At 38.1% G+C, this 18,567-nt stretch overlaps 1 long non-coding RNA gene across 1 annotated transcript; it reads right to left on the bottom strand.

The window, feature by feature from the left end:
- Positions 1-15,318: 15,318 nt before the first annotated feature.
- LOC137156783 (uncharacterized) lies at positions 15,319-17,896 on the bottom strand. The gene is made up of 3 exons (XR_010920888.1): positions 17,808-17,896; positions 15,822-15,990; positions 15,319-15,385 (listed from the first exon to the last, which is right to left on the bottom strand). It is a non-coding gene; the product is annotated as an uncharacterized lncRNA (long non-coding RNA).
- Between the last annotated feature and the right edge of the window lie 671 nt (positions 17,897-18,567).

Genomic DNA, 18,567 nt, shown 5'->3' with positions numbered 1-18,567 from the left:
TGGTATGCCAACATATACCACATATTTGTTTAACCATTACTTTAAAAAATATATGGAAGAAGACACCAATTATGCATTTTCTGGGTACCAAATTACTTGATGGTACTTGAAATCATGGCAATTGGCACCATAGTAATTTGCTGGTTGCTCAGATATTTACATTCTTCTGACCCTTCTGTAGAATACAATCAGTTCTTCACATTTTGTGTTTTTAGACTATGATGCTACAGGCCCAAAATCTGTGTAACCCTTTTTTCCTACACATTTTAGATGAGTGCTTTGATCCCCACCAAGGCATTTTGTTGCTATGGTGACAAAAATATTTCCATTCCACTTACTACATACACCAATCAGTTCCATGTATTTTGGTGGTGGGGAGAAGGGGAAGGATGGAGGCTGAAGATCTGGTGTAACGCAAGAAGAATGGATGAAAAAATGTCTTAAGTCATTTGGGTAAATCATGTTCTCATCAAGTTTTTACAGATTGTTGTTAATTTTTAATACATTATAATCAAAGTACATTATCAAAACAAAAAAAGTTTTTCATTCAATAATCAAAATAATTAATGAAGTCAACACCCTAACAAAAGGTCAGTTGTGTCTTTGGTCTATGTTTAAATATAGAATTATTCCTTTTTGTAGATAGTAATTACTTCCACAATTGGAGGAGGAAGAGGATTATATACCTGGGCCATATTTTAAATTCTCCACTTCAGATCTTAAGATTATTTACTACAATTTTAAAGTTTTCTTCAACTATATGTGTTTTATTTTTGAATGGAAAGATCCTCATATGTTGAGTATCACTGCACGCTCACCCAATGACTATTCAGTGGGAGCATATGTTGAAATATTAATATTATCTTCCTTCATTTTGATGACTGTTGGAGGACACCTTCTTCTTTTGCTCTTGGAAACAAGCTTTTCATTTAATGGTTAAAAAATGTACTTGGTTGAGAAGGTCAGAGCCTGCCACTATGAGTGAGATGACAGTGTTGTGGTTGAGTTGTTACTACTGGATAAGTACAGCATATGTGGTTTTCAGAAATGATCTCACTTGCATAAATTCATTGCTCATTGTGAGTAATCATATCAATCATCTGTACAGCATGTGAACCCTGCCTCTACTATTTAATGCTACATATGGGGAAAGGGTGAAGCTCACCCATTGCAGACACTAATTCAGAATGTGACCACTTGTAAGATGCCCAATTGACCTTCTCATGGCGTGATCCAGGGGATCTCAAACCTTGACATAGCACTAGTCCTATCTTAAAAGAGATTTGTTTATGAACCATTTCCTGCCTGTTAGCAACTGAATAAAATCTGCAGCAAATAAAGAAATTGCTTCACTGCTAAAATTATTAGGAAATATTTAATGTCCTTTGACCTGTCTTTTAATGCATTTTAGTAGGTGGAAACGAGGAGGAGCTGCCAGCACCATTCAATGACCCAGCTCTCTCTGAACTACCAGCCATTGATGGTTCATGGTGTAATCTGTGAACCTCTGGTCTAAATATTACAATAGAAAGTACAAACATGCAGAGCAAAATATCCAACCCTGCTGTTTTAAACAGCACACAAAATGAGATGAAGGAGCACGATATTGTGCTGTGTATCCATCTCTTATTGCTATGAGATTTATGCAAGTAACTTCCATTAACTGGAGCTGGTGAATAGAGGAAAGGTGTTCTGCAAATATTCACTTCACTTTTTAAACATTCATTTCAGCTGCGTTCATTTCCTGTTTGTGTTTGCTTTCCATGAATATTCTAGTGAACTTAAAGAACTAGCAGGATTTTTTTTGTGCAGAAGGAGCTAATTTTAAGTAAATACTGGAGAATGTTCATGAAAAGTGAATTTTGAACCCGTAAACAGAACTATTAGTCATGACAACTCACTCAAATACAACACAGTTGGCAACTTCTTTAGCTCAAGAAAGGAACCTTCAGTGAAGAGATGAAAGCAAAGCAAAAGCACTTTAGACTGCAGGATTAGGCTTTAAGGGTTGAATATTCCTCTTCAAATATTCTGAGGAGGCCAGTGTCATCTTCTGCAGCGCTACACCTCTCAGCAACTCCTCCTTATCCAGGCTCTCCTCATGGTTCAGGCTGCTCCTAGGGACCCATCTTGTGAGAACCAAGGCTTTTCCTTTATCCTTGTAATCTCCATGGAGCTAGAAGGGTGATGATGTGCATCCCCTTCATATCTCAACCACCTCCCTGGCTTGCTCTGTCATTAGATCTAGTGAGTCCCCACCTCCTCCCTTTGTAGATGGCTGATCCATCTTCCATGCTGGAGTTAGGGGTGGGGGAGAATCCATGTACAGAATTATGGGCACAATCCTTCCCTCACCAACCCCTTAAGTCCCTTGCCAAGAAACTGTGTTTCACATTGCCAAGGAGATCACATGGAATCTTGCATTACATGAATTTAGTTGATTTATCGAAGATTAAAAACACAGAGCTAGAAATCAATGCATCTATGACATTTGGGTCAGAGACATCAGCTCTGGTTTGGATGGAAACAAAAATGAATCACTCTCTCTTATGTTTTAAAAAGTGATTCAGCTGCAACATCTGTTTTGTGTTGAAGTTGTGTTTTTACCCAGTTTCACTGGACTGTTGATACAGGTCCAAGTTGGCCAAGGGAGTTGTTTGAGGTGATGCTGTTAGTCATTGTATTAAACCAGATGGGAACCCTGGATTTCCCTGCTTTCAAATGTTTCTGATTATTGTCCATTTCCTCATAATGGTTTTTAGGACTCCCATGTACACCCAGCAGCACATCTAATGCAAGTGCTTTGTGTAACACTGAATATTTCATTGATCAATAATAGTAAGTTTTAAAAACACTACCATCTATACAGAATCTGAAATCTGTAATGTATTCTCAAGGGTTTCCTGAGGCTTCCACAACTAAAACAAAATGCGGTGGCTAGTCCCTGAGGTCTATTACTGTGGCTGTTGTCTGTAGAAGACATACATCTACACAGCAAAGAAGCCAAATCAAGCCAACACAAAACAAATAAGAAAGTACATGCAGCAGCAAGTCTCAGAGCCTGGGTTAACCAATGTGGGCTCACGCTGCAGGACTAAAAATAGCGGTGGAGGCATTCGGGCTTGGGCTGGAGCCTGGGATGTGAGAACCTTTCCCTTCGCTGGGTTTCCAGGCTCCAGCCCCGAGCCCAAATGCCTTGACTGCTGATTTTAGCCCTTCAGCACAAGCCCAAGTCAGTGGACCCAGGCTCTGAGACTTGCTGTCGCAGGCCTTTTTTTGCTGTCTAGACAGTGTAGGTAATCTACAGAAATATTGCAAGTGATGTCTGAACAAAACATTACCCATTAACTATTTTATATATCCTCACATGCAGGAAGGGAAAGGACATGAAAAAAAGGAAGAAAGGGGAGACTGGAGGAGAAGTGGGGCGGAGGCTAGACTGCAACTTTCATGCATCCTTCGCTGTGCATCTGGCCTGCTTCCTCTTCATTTTTGGGTGCAAGGAGGGAGCAGTGTCTGAATTGGGATTGTGAAATCCATGCAAAAGTCTGTCTCAACTGGTCCATACTAAGGAACTAGAAGCACAAAAGGAAGTGATATATAATCAACAGATAAGTAGAAAAAGGGATAAAAAAGTGGGGAGCCTGGTTGAAAGAAGAAGATCAAGAAGCTCTGTTGAGATGGATAGAGGCCAGTTGATTTCATGTAAAAAGCAAGAGAGATTGACACATCAAAATGAATGGAGGAAAGATGATGCCATCCTGAAAATATTCTGGTTGATGCAAAGGCCAAGGGAAAGATGAAGGAACAGATGGGGAAAGGGAGGATGAAGTCAACAATCAGAATGATGTGATTTCAGTATTGCACACTGCATGATGACAGCTAAGAGAAATGATCCAAGAGGCATATCTTTTAAAAGAAGATTACCAGGAATATGTTGATGCAAGAATGAAGAAATGGACCAGAAGAGAATGAGAGAGAACAAGATGATGGGAAAGGTGTCCTTAATCTCAGTCATCTGCCTGTGTTCTCAAAAAAGTTCCTTTTAACCTAAGCATTGTCCATTGCCTTCCTATGTCGCTCTAAATGAGTATTTGAAGTGGTCTGAAAAAAACAGATTTAGTTTATTTCCTGTGCCTGTTTTTTTTAAGTCATATTTGTTGAACAATTATTTTGTTTATTGCTATATTTACATTATTCAAGGAACCCGCTATAAATCAGTTATAGCCTGGAATTAGTAATAATGCATACTCCAGAGGGGAAAAGGAGAGTGAGCTCTCTTGTGTTCATAAAAAGATATGGAAAGAGTAACAGCAATCAGAGAAGCACAATGCATCTTTGCAGTGTAGGGAATACAGAGTACAAAGGAACATGTTAATCTCTATGCGCATTTATGGAGAGGAAATGGCTGATCAATAGGGTAACAGTAAAAACCGTAACTTGTTTTCTTCTGTGATTTCACTACACAACCATTGATACAGCCCATCTATACCAAGCAACTATAAATTAACATTCCTTGCATTATTAATCAAATAATTCGGTTTATGTTCCTTAACTTGCTGTTCATAAGATCATATCTTCTGCATACATTCCATGAACAGAGAAAAGTGGTATAAAGAAAGTGCAAATACTTGTATGATGGGAATCTATGATTATACATCTATATTTTCTTAAGAGAATTCTTCAGTATTTGATAGATTAATTTATCGCCATCTACTTTATAGGAATAGCCCATTACATATCTTCATTACAAACAGACTATTTCAGGAGCAAGTCTCTTAAAACTAAGGGCCGGACTCTGCCAACCTTATGTTCAGTAATATCTTACTACACAAATAGTTCAATGGGCTCAGATTCTGCCACCGTTACTCATGTTGAGTAATATTTTACTTTGTGAATTAATCCAACTGAAATTGGGAACTTTTCACAGAGTAAGGTACCACTCTGTATGAGGAAAGATGGCAGATTCGTGAAATTAAATGAGGAATGTATCTTAGCAGCATTACTGGATACAAGAACCTATTTACAAAGAGCTAGAGTGCAGCTTTGTCTCAAGGCCGCTGTATGGGGTGAGGCACAGCTGTGCTGCATGTAAAGGGCACATTGCCTCTCAGAGGCACAGATCCCCCCTTCCTCCCCGTTAGTGCCAGAAGACAGAAATTTGAAGTTGGCCTATAGCAGCAGCAAATTAAAATGCCCACAGGCTGGCTCAGTTGTGCCGACTTGTGCTTTGCAAAGAGGGGGGTCAAAGACAAAGCTCCATCCAGTTCCTGCCTCTCCCACCCACCTTCTTTGGAAGAGTACTGGACTCATAGTGTCTGCTTACTCCTTCACGCCTAGACCCGAGTTCCAGGGAGACTTCACAGGGACATAGCTGTGCAGCCATGGAGGCTAGGGTACAGTGTAGTTCAAAGATTCTGTTTAATTCAAAGTTTAAGACCATAGACCCCTCTGCTTTCACAGTCCTCCTTACTTCACTTGAGGACTGTACAAGTGTTTTTTTTGCCAAAATCAATAGCCAGTATATAGCTATGAGATCATAGCTGGCAAATTAAACTATTTGCAAATACAATTTAAACAAGAGATTCAACATCTTGAAAAGAATAATTAACTGTTATTACAAATTTTTAAAAATCTGGTTTTATGTGCTGGGTGATTTTGAGCATACTACACATTTAAATGATTGAAGTGTGGGAGGGTATAAATTATAATTATGCCAGATTTAAGATATTTCTCACATTGCTGTAAATATGCAGGATACAATAATTTGTTTCTAATTCCTTGTTAGTGATAGATATAAGTACTGTCTCCCCTTAAACTCAAAAGTGTTAAATATTATTAATAAAGTATAAGCAAATTAAATACTCTGGCCTAGTTTGACTTTTTTTTTTTTTTTTAATTCTTAGGGTAAGATGGTGGTCTTATTTACCAGTGTAGTTCCAGATTATTCAGAGTAGTTCCATTTACTTTAAAGCAAGGACACTGGGATTTACACTAACATAACCTAGGTCAGAATTTCTCAGAGTTGTTGTCTCCATCTGCATCATGCGCTAAGCAACAGACTGCAAAAATAATTAGTAATTCAACAGGTATTTCTTTTGTTATTTTTGTCCCTGTAAGAAACCATCTCTTTGGTCAAAACAGCCAGAGCATACCTAAAAAGTGGTAAATTATTCTATTCTGTCATATTTAGCGGTAAAAAAAAAAAACCCTCATTCAGCTATACAATATTTGTGAAGCAACACTTTACTCCTGTTCAGTTACTTTTCTATTTAAAAAAAGAGAGGTAGATCTTAACAAAAATTCTTGTTAACTCCTTCATCCAAATTAAAACATGAAACACACAGGTCATCTTATTTGGTCTAAGGGCCAGATTCTCAGAGGTATATAGGGGCCTAAAGATGCAACCACGTGCCTAGCGGGATTTATAAAAGTGCCTCAGCAGGTTCATTGAAACCAATGGGAATTAGACACCAGCCATCTTAGGTGCTTTTGAAAATTCCACTAGATGTCTATTTGCATCTTTAGGCTCCTAAATATCTTTGTAAATCTGGCCCTTTCAATTTTAGCCTTTGTAATATAGCCCAAAAAGCTTTTATACCTTGCACATAATATAACATACCCTGATAACTGTCCAAAATATTTTTGACAACACCTTTTATTGCCTTTAAAATTTCTTTCCCTCAATTTTTGATTTTTGGACTTTTAAATCTGAGGCTTGCTTCCTGTCCCCCAACATGAGACATGCACCTTTGGCATGCTGGCTAATTTGGTACATTTAAACAAGCATTGAAGCTGCAGTAAAGCATGAATAATGTCTGGGGATGATTGAGTTTGATCAGTACACATACTGCAGCATTCAAGTGACAACCACCAACTCAGTCTAGTTGTACTGTTTGAGGCTTATGCAATCCTGTATGTTTGCTTGGCTGGTGCCACTGTTGGGTGGATTTTGAATCCTTGCGAACAGTAGGTTTTGTTCATTGTTTTACACAGTAGAATAAATGTTTCCTGTCCTTCAGTATATCATTGTTTTGTAACCATAGACATAATCCACTAAAATCAAATCATTGGATATTTTCAAATCAAAGATATTTTCTGGTTTACACTTATAATATGTGTCAGTGCTTTTAAAGCCTCTCATTTTAGGATAACTACACAATTGCAAATAAATAAGGCCACTAGAGGGCAATAACATTGCTAATCTACATGAAACTGCTACATTCCACTTTGATGCTAAATGCAAATATTGCAGGCTTAATTTTCATCATTTAAATACAGATAAAGTTCATCTACAAATTGGTAAACTTAGCAATTGATGTCTAAGGAATTATGGGAGTCATTTGCTCCTTAGCTCTGATAGTGCAAAACCTGTATAGTGCTGTAAGTATATGGAGAGGAGAGATGCAGGATTTCTTCATAGATATAATTCCAGAGTTTTGCATGGAAAAATCCCAAAGATATTGAAGGATGAAACTACTTGCTAAAGTGTGAATCACCACTAAGAAATTGCATACAGCAAAATGATCTAGTCTCTGTTCAACTAACCTGAAGCATATCTTTTCATATCAAAAAGTCATGGTGTATTCAACTCAGTAAACATTAAGAAATTATGCTACGTCACTGCATCTGCTCAAACTTTATACAGACTGGAAATAATCTTTGATTTTTTAAATGATCTCGCAATATAATTATTATTGTTGAAACAAATGTAGCAATTGACATTATGGTGATGTCATCTTCATTAGTAAGCCTGAGGATTTGCTTGAGGAGTTAACACTAAGAAATTAAATAATGTGTGTGTGAATTTGCATTGTACCCAACGGATATCATAAACAGCATATAATAAACACCACACGAGCTGGACAGGAAGAGATTGCACTTGTAATGGAATCCTGCTGTGTTCTATACTGCATTAGGAAAAAGATAGCTACAATGACATCTAGAAAAATCTGCCAGTGGTACATTCAGCAGTCATGAAAATGCAGGGAACACAGTAAATGGTTGAAAAGGATACAGTATCTCATTCAGGAGCAGCCCTAAATCCCATAGAATGTGTGTTTGTGATTACAAAGGACAGGCTTGAGGAACAATGATTCATCCAAGTGCTCTGTGAAATTTGGCAAAAGGAGAACCAAGAGTTGAGTAGGCACTTATGAAATATGGTGCTAATTCCATTCTGTAAGAAAATGATGGAACAAGAAAAAAACAACATGAGTAAAGCAGCTGCTTTGAGGAAGATATGAAGGAGAATGCTGGAATATTTTAGATATTTATCTAGAAGCTAAAAAAGAAAGAACAAAGGAATGAATGACAGAACAAACCTCGGGAGTTAATCCAAAAACCTTTGAAGTCAGTAGAAAGACTCCCACTGACTTCAATGGGCTTTGGATCAGGCACAGAGTATATTGCCAACACTCAAGTGGCTAACATGAGCAGTCCGAAACACGAGCGCTGGTGAGTTATGGTAATCACACCATCTGGAAAAGGTTATATTTCTAAAGGGCATCTAGGGCCTATTCCTACAGTTTTTTATTCAGGTAGAAACCATCACCAAACTGACTAAAGACTGCAGATTAAGGTTCTATGGATAACATGTTAGGGACATATTCACAAGAGTCTGCTAAATTGTTTTGATCTGTAAAGCTAATGCACAATTGTCCACATTCATAGTCTGAATGTCTGGCTGGATGTTTTTGGTGTTATATCTGCACTTAAATCTTTTACAAAAACACAAAACATCAGTCATATCAGCAAATTAGGTCATTTACATAATTAATTCATATACCAATTATGCAAACAAGATGGGGTGAAAAGAAATAGCAGAAAATCTAGGAAAATCAAGTTTTCAATACATTTAACATAAACTCAGAAAAAACAACCTGAAATATTAGAACTGAGTGAATTATTCGCAAAAAAAAGTAATTAGATCAATTTATCCTCTTTCTCTGATTAGGGAATATCCAGAAGCAGATCATGCTTTATTCGAATTAATTCGTAAATTGAATTAATGCATTCATCGAATACCTTTTCAAAATTGTTTTAATACATAGGCCGATCACAAATATTCAAAATTCAAGCTTAGCTGTAAATTGTTAGATAAGTCACATGGGGTTTTTTCTGTTCCTTGACTGTATAAGCCCACGAGGACTTTGGGCTTAAATGTGTGGATATTAATTTAAAATTTGAGTTTTACAAATACTCATGTGCGCAACTCTGAAATGGACATCCTGCAAACATTTTTGCCAGAAATGGGTTAAGAACATGGCATAAGGGAATATTTTTAGAGATGTGAATGAATGTTCTTGGATCTTTTTTCATATTTCCCTAGTTCTCTTAAAATCTATTTTAGTGACTTCTGACTCTTGAATGACTATTCAAATTTCAGTGTTTTAAAGCTTCCTGATTCTGTTAGCTTTAGAAAAGATCAATCTGAATTTACTAATGCTGCTGGTTTAGCTTTTGTGATAGAAAATAAAATTTAAAATGAGTTGGGCACTGGTGAGTTTCTAGATTCCTAATGTAGTGTAGCAACAGCTGGACTATGCTGTTAAGAGAAAGTTGAAGACACCGCTTTTACTTTAAAGTCCAGGTACCAGCTGGTGTGTTCAACAGTGCTATTTGTTACATGCACTTGGTTTTTTAGGGATGTGATTCTTAATTAAAAAGTCAAATCAGTCACATTAAGATAATCTGAATTAGATTTCACTTTTTGAACAGAACGTGAAAGGCTAAAAGAATTCTGCTCAAGCCACATTGGAAGGGCAGAAGCTAGTGTATGAATGTGGATTTTCTGACTGAAAAAATTAACTTTTACCACTCAGGAAAGAGATCTTTGATTCATCATGGATAGTTCTCTGAAAACTTCAGCTCAATGCGCAGAAGTGATCATAACGTGTAACAGAACGTTAGGAACTATTAGGAAAAGGATAAAAAATAAGACAGAAAATATAATTGTACCATTTATATCCATCCTTTGTGCCCATACTGTGCCCACACCTTGAATACTGCATCCAGTTCTGGTCACTCCAGCTCAAAAAGAATATAGTGGAACTGCAGAAGATTCAGAAAAAAGCAACAAAGATGACCAAGAGTCTGGAGCGAACTCTATACAAGAGATATTAAAAAAAGGTGAGGGGTGTTCAGCTTAGAAAAGAAAAGACATGGGAGGAAATAGAGATCTGTAAAGTCATGAATGATGTGCAAAAGTTAATAGAGAAGTGTTATTTACAATTTCACACAATACAAAAACCAGGAGTCACACAATAAAATGAACAGGAAGCAGCAGGAGTAAGTACTTTTCCACACAGTGTACAGTTAACCTGTGGAAATCATTGCCATAGGATTTTGTGATGGCCAAAGTACAACTGACTTCAAAATAGAATAGATAAGTTCATGGAGGATAGGTCCATCAATGGCTATTAGTCAAGATGGTCAAGGAGGCAACCCCATTCTCAGGATGACCTTAAACTTCTGACTGCCAAGACCTTGGAAGGGAAAACAGCAGTGAATCACTCCAACTACCCTGTTTTGTACGTCGTTGGAGACAGCGTACTGGGCTAGATGGACCATTGGTCTGACTTAGTATGACCGTTCTCATGATAATTTGTCATCAAATCCATTTGTCACATGAGTTGGATGCGTCTGTTAATGTGACAAATGGATTTAGTGAGAAATTGATTTGAGCTCTAGAAAGAGGAAGCTAGAGCATTGATTAAAGCTCGCATCAATGCACATGTGCAGATCTAATGGAGAGAGATGTGATAGATATTTTAATTTCCTGCATGTGCTTGGAAGACCTTACTGAGTTAAGTTTAAGTATCTTTGGGCTCCTTTGCATTAAATGCAAAGTTTATAAATTGTTGTGGTCTCAGATTGCATGTAACTTCTCTACAGGGGAAACGTGATGTGAGGCCTGCAAGTTCGAAGGACTTTGTTGAAGATGTGCCACACAAGAATGGAATTTTGGGGCAATAAGTGTGAAATGTATTTCTGGGAAATTTCTAGAGAGAAGTTAATGCAAATTCTTCCAACCCCAGTTATGCTTAAACCCAACCTTCTGAAGCTGCACCTTGAGGAATGGCTCATTACCTATTCCTTGAAACAAGATCAAAGGCCTGAGATGTATAAAGAAATAGCTGATATGTCTAGATTGGGTTCTGAATCTGAAATAGTTATGAACTAATAACCACATGGAAAATCCAGTTGTGGGTTTTGAAGGACTGACACCTACCAGAGCCTGAGGTTGGAGTTGGGGTGACCTCTGGTAAGCTTTTTAGCATGCATGTAGGTTTAAAAAACAAGTTCCCCATTATACTTGCACCATATGAAATACAATTCTTTGAATGGATCACAACCCCAGCTCCAGCTAAAACCTCTATCTTCTAGTCATGAACCCTCAGTCTCCCTAATTGCATACATTTTAAAGTAGGAAATTCTTGCAACTTCATTTAAAGTTGCTCAAGTATATTTCCTCAAAAATGCAAATATCAAGAGCAAGGAAATAATAAATGAAATATCAGGAACGTTTACACCCAACTTGATATCAGGCAGTAATTCAACTTCTGTTTTGAAAAATACAGTGTAAGCTCTCCTTCTTATGACAGTTAATCTCAGAATACAAAAGGAATTTTGGTTAATGTAGAAGGAAATCCATTCTGGGTTATGAGTTAAAATTAATTTTTAAAAAATCCAGTCCTTTAAGAAACTTAGCATTTGTATCAGTGTTTCCTTTGTCTCAGATGATTGTAACAATGGAATAATGCATATACTTCAAACTTTCCATATAGTTAAAATTAATTGAAATCTTGTACATAACTATATGTGACAAAATTAGTTGCAATTAAGCTAAATTAGTAAGAGTTTTTATCTAATTTTTGTGGTTATAGGCCCAGATCCACACAGAAACTTGGATATTGCAATGTTGATCATCTCGGTAACATCTTAGGACATAGAAAATCATTGGACCACCACAAGCCTGAGTTGGATGCATAGGTTCCCTATACAATGAATGGGGAGAGATAATTGCCTAAGAATGTGATCCACAAAAACTAGCAAGCTAGGGAGGGAGCCACTTAAGCTAGCCAATGGGAGATGCCGAAGAGGGAGAGCGAGGTGCTAAGCCCCACCCTGTTACATACATAGGTGCCTAAGTCAAAACCAAAGGGCAGCATCTATTTCAGCTTAGTGATCCACAAATAGAAACCAGACACCAGAGTCAAGTAATCCCCACTCTTGCTGCACAGTTAATATGCATGAAACAAATCTACTGTTTTTAATGACACAGAAATATGAGAGGGAGTAGACACATATTTCAAGAATTTGCATTGGTAAGTTACCTGTTCCAACAGTTACTGCTCTTTAAAGGTTCCATGGTCTCATGAGAGGCTGCTCATGGCACTGGCACACTGGCTCTGCTGTGCCTTGAGAAAGCACTTCAGGAGAAACTGAGGCTGAAACACAAGGGGAGCCCTTGACCTACAGAGACATTGGGATTCAGGAACTGGGCCCACCCTTCACACAGTACTGGCCTTACACAGTCTTCTAAACCAATGTTAACTGTAAAGTAAGGGCCATTGTCAGAAAGGGTTGCTGACCCCTGTGAATGAAGCAGGCCCAGCTCCCATAGGCCAGAACAGATGGTCCCAGTTTGGCCAGCTAAGCAGGCAGGGCAGCACCAGGAGCTATAAAGGATCAGGGTGGGGGACTTGGTAAATCAAGGCAGCCAGTGAGCAAAAGGGGCAGGTGAGAGCTTCCTGGGAGTCAGAAGAAGGTCTCTGGGGAAAGTTGCAGAAAGCTCTCTGCATGCTCTCTCCAGAAAAAAAGGAGGAATTATCATGAAGCCAACAGAGGGGCTAGCTTGCTGACTTTCAAGAGCTGAAGCCAGTGCAGGATGCTGAAAAGGACTGTGGGCTAGGAAGCCTGGGGAGGGGCTAGCTAGCTGACCTTCCTGAGACAGAGAGCCACAACCACAAACAGAGGAGAAGAGTTGAAGGCTGACAGCAGCAGAGGGAGATGCCTGCTGGCTCTCAGAGTTGGAGAGCTGAAAGCTGGGAGAGAATTATGGTGAAGGAAGTTGGAGTTAATTAATAACTTAACTCCATCTTAATAGATTTTTATCTGTGGAAATATAAATAAACATGTATAATATATATATATGTATGCTCAGAAGATATGTGCTGATGATATCCATGTGATTAAGTTACAAATCCATGTTATTGGCTGTGTGATAAACATAATATGCAGTTTTTGCCAACACAAACACAGACACTTTGTTATTACAGCAGACTAATCAGAATCTTACAAGAAATGGAAGATCTATGGTAGTTTCAGAAGGGAGACATTTACCAGGTTCTCCATCATAATAGATTATTTATGCTATGTAATTGTATGGGAGCCGGGGGAGATGGAGAAATATAAATGTAATACTTCTGTTGTGTTTTCTCTTCAGCATAACACTCTTCTCAACTTAATATCAAGAAGTTTGAAGTTGGAAAGATTTTAATTTCCTCTCCTGTAAATGGGCCCGGTTCCATAATCACACTACTAGGTATGTAACTTATGAAAAGATACACAATTACAAGGAACTAGTGGTTATTTCAGTTTTGATATCCCTCTGTCAATATTTCACGTGGAAAAGGTACAATCGTGCCTCCTGATAAATTTCAGAGGGATTTCAACCAGCTATTGAATTGTACAAATAATACACATGGGCCATTATGCACAGAATATTTTTGGGATCACTATAAAATAACTCTATTAGCCTCAACAATTCTCAAAGGCATATCAGAATGACTAACAATAATAGTTTTGAGATATGGAATTTACAATGGAATAATAGTTAGGAGTTATAACCATTAGCAGTGCCCCTTTAAATGAGTAGCAACTGTGGTGATTCTCCTTGAGTAGCATGTCACCTGCCCACATTAAAAGATTATTTTAAATACAGATGAAAGTTGTAATATACTCCATTAGTGAAATAGAACTAATTTGAATCTCTTTCATATTGCCACTAAGGTATACACAATATTTTGAACAACATAGCAGAGAAAAGTAGCTTCAGGTTCTCTTTCCCCTCTTCTATTCAGAGGATCAATTTAACCTTTTTTAAAAAAAAAAAAAATCAAGATCATCCATTCTTCACTTTTTAACAAAGTGAGTTGTTTCTCCAGAGACTGAAATTTGTCAGCTCAAGTTAACAAATGGAGGAGAATGAAATCTAAAATGTCTTGTGCGTTGTGATATATTGATGACCTTGGTTCCGTTCTTGGCTTTGTTTTTGTACAATTCCTTATTCAAAGGTTGACTATAACATTCAGTACCTTTCATATTCAAGGCAGCACAAAGTATTCTACAAAGTACTCCATCTGGTAGTTTCAGTGATTGTGTGGGAACACAGTGGAGTACCTGTATGACTAGAAGTAGCTCAAAAAAGGGCTGATCCAGCAGTCCTTATTCTGGCAAAATTCCCTATTGACCTCAGTGGGGACTTTGCCTGAGTAATGACTGTAGGATGAGCCCACATAGCTTGGGAACTAACAGCCCTTCTCCCATTAGGATGGGAGAAGACTGTTAGCCAGAACATATGGGCCAGATCCTCAGCTGGTGTAAATTGGCATAGTTCCATGTATGGCTGAACATCAGTTCAAAACCACCCTATTTTCTAAAACCTCAGATTTCTTTTCCCCTCACTTCTAACAGACACAAGAAGCCTCTCACAATGTAACAGCCTACAGTTTTATGTAGCATTTCCAACTTCAGGCATTCAAAATTCATGAGTCACACCTCTAAAACATCATGACTGGCTTAAAAATCATGAGATTTTAGACATAATAAAATTGAGGGATTATTATTTGCCTCCTGATTTTTGAACCTGTAAAGGGGACACTTAAGCTTTTCTCCAGAAGCAAGAGGGCTAGCAATTTAAAAGCTGAGAGTCTCATGTAATCAGTTTGTTGGGTTATAATGAGGGCTGTAAAGTTAATTAAGTTGTGATAGGGTTGAATATGTAAATAGCTATACTCAACTTAATGGAGTACACACAGTCGCTATCTTGAATAGGGAAAAGGACAGGTCGGACTCCATTTTGAAGGACCATCTTCTTGTCCTGTTCCCACCCTTTCTGGGATAAGGTGGGAGCTGAGAGATGGACAAGGTATGAAATCTGCTCAACAATCACACTACATATAAGGTTTGGACTCACTGAGTTCAGAGCTGTCCGCTCTGGAGGCAGCAGTCGCGCAGGTGCGTCGAGGGACAGAGATCGCCTCCAGCAGACAAGCCCCTGCACTGTAACATCTTCCACTTACCTGAAATGATCCATCGATGGCCTGCTCAGCTGTGGCTCGTTCCAGTCCAATCCAGGGATCCTCACCAGCATTGTGACCTGCACCAAGGAGGGAGAAGAAAACAATAAGTAGACTGGCCTGCTTAGACTTTGATCTGGGGATTTTGATACCATAAGCAGGAGTTCACGTTTAAGTGTAATATCCATAACTGTTCTGTTCTCTGATTCATTATAGTTTTGACTTGTTTTCCCTTAATAAATAATATAGTTCTTTTATAAATGGTCTACGGCCTATTACTACAGAAAACTCAGCCGGTGACTAAATACAGGAGGGGTTCCTTTGGACAGAGTTTAGTTCATCACTCACAAACTACCCATATAAATCCCAACAACTTGGCCCCAGGAGCTAGGATTTTAAGAAAAAAAATATTATGGGAATTGGCAACACCAAGTAACATCAGCTCAAATATTGGTGTGGTACTTGAACACAATTTTGTCACTCGAAGGCAAGACTGCTACTCTGAATGATACTTACATCTAATGATATTATACTTGAGGCACATATTCTATGCATAACAATCTGCTTGGAACTTGGAGCAGGGAGTGAAGGTTTCCGGAGGAAAGAGTTTGTAAGAGATGTTAGAGATGTCATCGTATTTGCACATGCTGCTGCCTACAGTTGCAGCATCTCTGTAAATAGTTATCTTAAAAAAAAAAAAAGCCAATTTAATTTTAAAACATGGAATCCTTGTGTTGTTACTTAGCACACAGAACCTGAAACAATAAGAGCTGTTCAACATTTAGGTATTTTGTGAGCAGACAGATTCAATTGGCCAGATTTTGTTCCCATACAGCAGTATAAATACACTGTCTACAAGGAAGTTACTCATGATTTACACAGGTCCAAGATCAGAATCACAATATCCTTAAAAAAATTGATAAATATTTGAAATAAAAGTTTAAGTATCATTCTTCACTGGTAACTAAGTTTGCACTTTTGCCATGGACTCTGTGGTTTGAGAATTCATAAAAACCCCAAATATTCATGTACAATAAACTGCACTAGAAAAGAACCTTATATTCCCTTTCAAGACTTTTCCGATTACCTGCCATGCTCTCACAGACGACTAGCCCAATCTGTTCATTTCCACATCCTCCGTGCTGGTGTCCAGAAAAATTAGTCAAATCTAACCCGTTCTTCATCTCTTCTGGCCCATTCTCACCACACTGGCTGCCTTGCCTCTTATCTAGGCATAATTCTGCCAAATAAGAATCTGATCCTGTAATATATTCTCCTCGTTCAGATCCCAAACACATTAAAAATTCCCATTGAGGGATCAGGCCCTTAGTAAGATCTGCTAAACCAGTGACTAACTATGAAGTATCTTTTGCTGCTACCACCTACTTCTTGATCATACATCCTGGATGGTTATAAACTGTTCCAGAATGATGTCTATGAACTTTGATATTTTTAATTTATATCTGTAACTGTCCCCCTTTAACATCACAACCTGTCTATGATATTTCTGAAAAGTAATAGTCTTCATAGCAAAAATACAGCCCTACTAATAAAACACTTAACTTATGTTAGATGTGTTCAAATAGGTTCAACAATATATCACATGACACAGATTTATGCTGCTTATGCAAACACAATAGGACAGAGAATTGTAATATAGAATTCATTCAGAAGGCAAAGCATTGCTATTGTATTCTAATCAACATTCTCTTCCTGCCTGATTTTAATAATGTTGTGTTTCTCCTGTATTTTGCTAATTTCTTTAAGTGGGCACAAACAAAGGCATGTGCATAGCTTTTTATATATGTCATTTCATCTTAAATCGATTTATGCAACTAGCATGCTGTTCTGGCATCACTGTTAAGTGCTTTCTGCTGTAATTGTCATCTATGAAAGATTCAATTGGCTGTCAAGCCACTAACATCCCTGGCCAGCACACAGTTTTGCAGAGTTTGTCTTTGAAGTATAAGGGAAGAACTTACTCAGCAGCAATGCAGGAGATTTCACTTTACATTTAATTTGTATGACGAGGACTTAAAGCAGGTTTTTTACTCTTATCCTCACCTCAATACCTCCCAAATATAAACTTCAATGGGATAAACAGAAGTTACAGAGAGAAGCAGAAACTTAATGGGAAGTAGACAGCATGAATTTAGATGGGCAATATCTTCTTTAACCTCCTTGACTGTGAAGTAGGTTACAGGCAAGGTTGACTGGGGCAGTGCATATTTCACAGTTTATCTATATTTCCAGGAAGCTTGTAGTAAAAGTGGCATGAAATACTCTTACTAAAGCAAAAAGCATAAGAGATTTGGAACAGAAACACACGTGGATGGAATAAGTGAAAGCAAATTCTGTAGTGATAAGCAAAAGATCGGGATTACAATGAGCTCTGATATATATGCAGTATACTGTTTTACAACATGGTGATAATTGGGCTTGACACCACAAGAATGCACAGTCCCATGTACCAAAAGAGGTCTATAGGAGGAAAAGTCTTACCTTGTTCTGAAAACCTGTGGAGCTAAACAATTGAGAAAAATGTTTTATGTTTTCCCTAGCTGTGGAACATCTAATGTGATACAGGGACCACCTACCACAGTGGGGCTTACAACGAGGGCCCAGTCTTTGCATGTAATCAGTTAGTTTCCTGCTCCCTGACTCCTCCTCCAGGTGCAGCTTGGGCAGTTAATTGGCCAGCCTGGCCATCTTAAACCCTTCTAATCCTGTGTGAGGTGGACACCTCATTACTGATGGTTTAATTTTTCAGTTCCTTGCTTGAGTGAGTTTGTATCAGGCCTGCTGTTCACAACAAGGTATATTTGTGTATTCATTTCCTAAGTTTTTTTTTTTTTAAAGTGGTTAATTCAGAGTGGAAACTAGATGGGGGGAAGAGAAACTTGTGGGAGGTAGGAGTACAGCTGGTGATGGAAAGTATTTGTGCATTAGCACTTCTCATTTGTAGGCTAAAACCTGACAACAATGCATAGTTCCTAACCCAGAAGGTTTTATGTGCACTCAACCACATCAAGCAGGTTTACACCCACCCAGTCTCCATCAATCAGGTGTGTATGCACCCAGCATCCCTCCCTATTCCACCAGATAATCAAGTTTGTGTGCACAGTGCCCACAGTTTCAGTTAGAACATGAATGGCAGCAAATAAATAAATAAATAAATAACCCCCCTAAAACTCACCTTTATCATTTAGAGCTTCCTTTCTGCAGTTTTGTGTTGAAAGATAAATATTTTTTAAAAGACAAA

This window comes from Emydura macquarii, unplaced genomic scaffold (genome assembly GCF_026122565.2).
Source record: "Emydura macquarii macquarii isolate MOO-44397 ecotype Brisbane River unplaced genomic scaffold, CSIRO-AGI_Emac_v2 contig_1477, whole genome shotgun sequence".
NCBI classification, from domain to species: Eukaryota; Metazoa; Chordata; order Testudines; family Chelidae; genus Emydura; species Emydura macquarii.
Note: the sequence above shows the minus strand (reverse complement) of the source record. Positions and strands in the feature narration are given on the sequence as shown.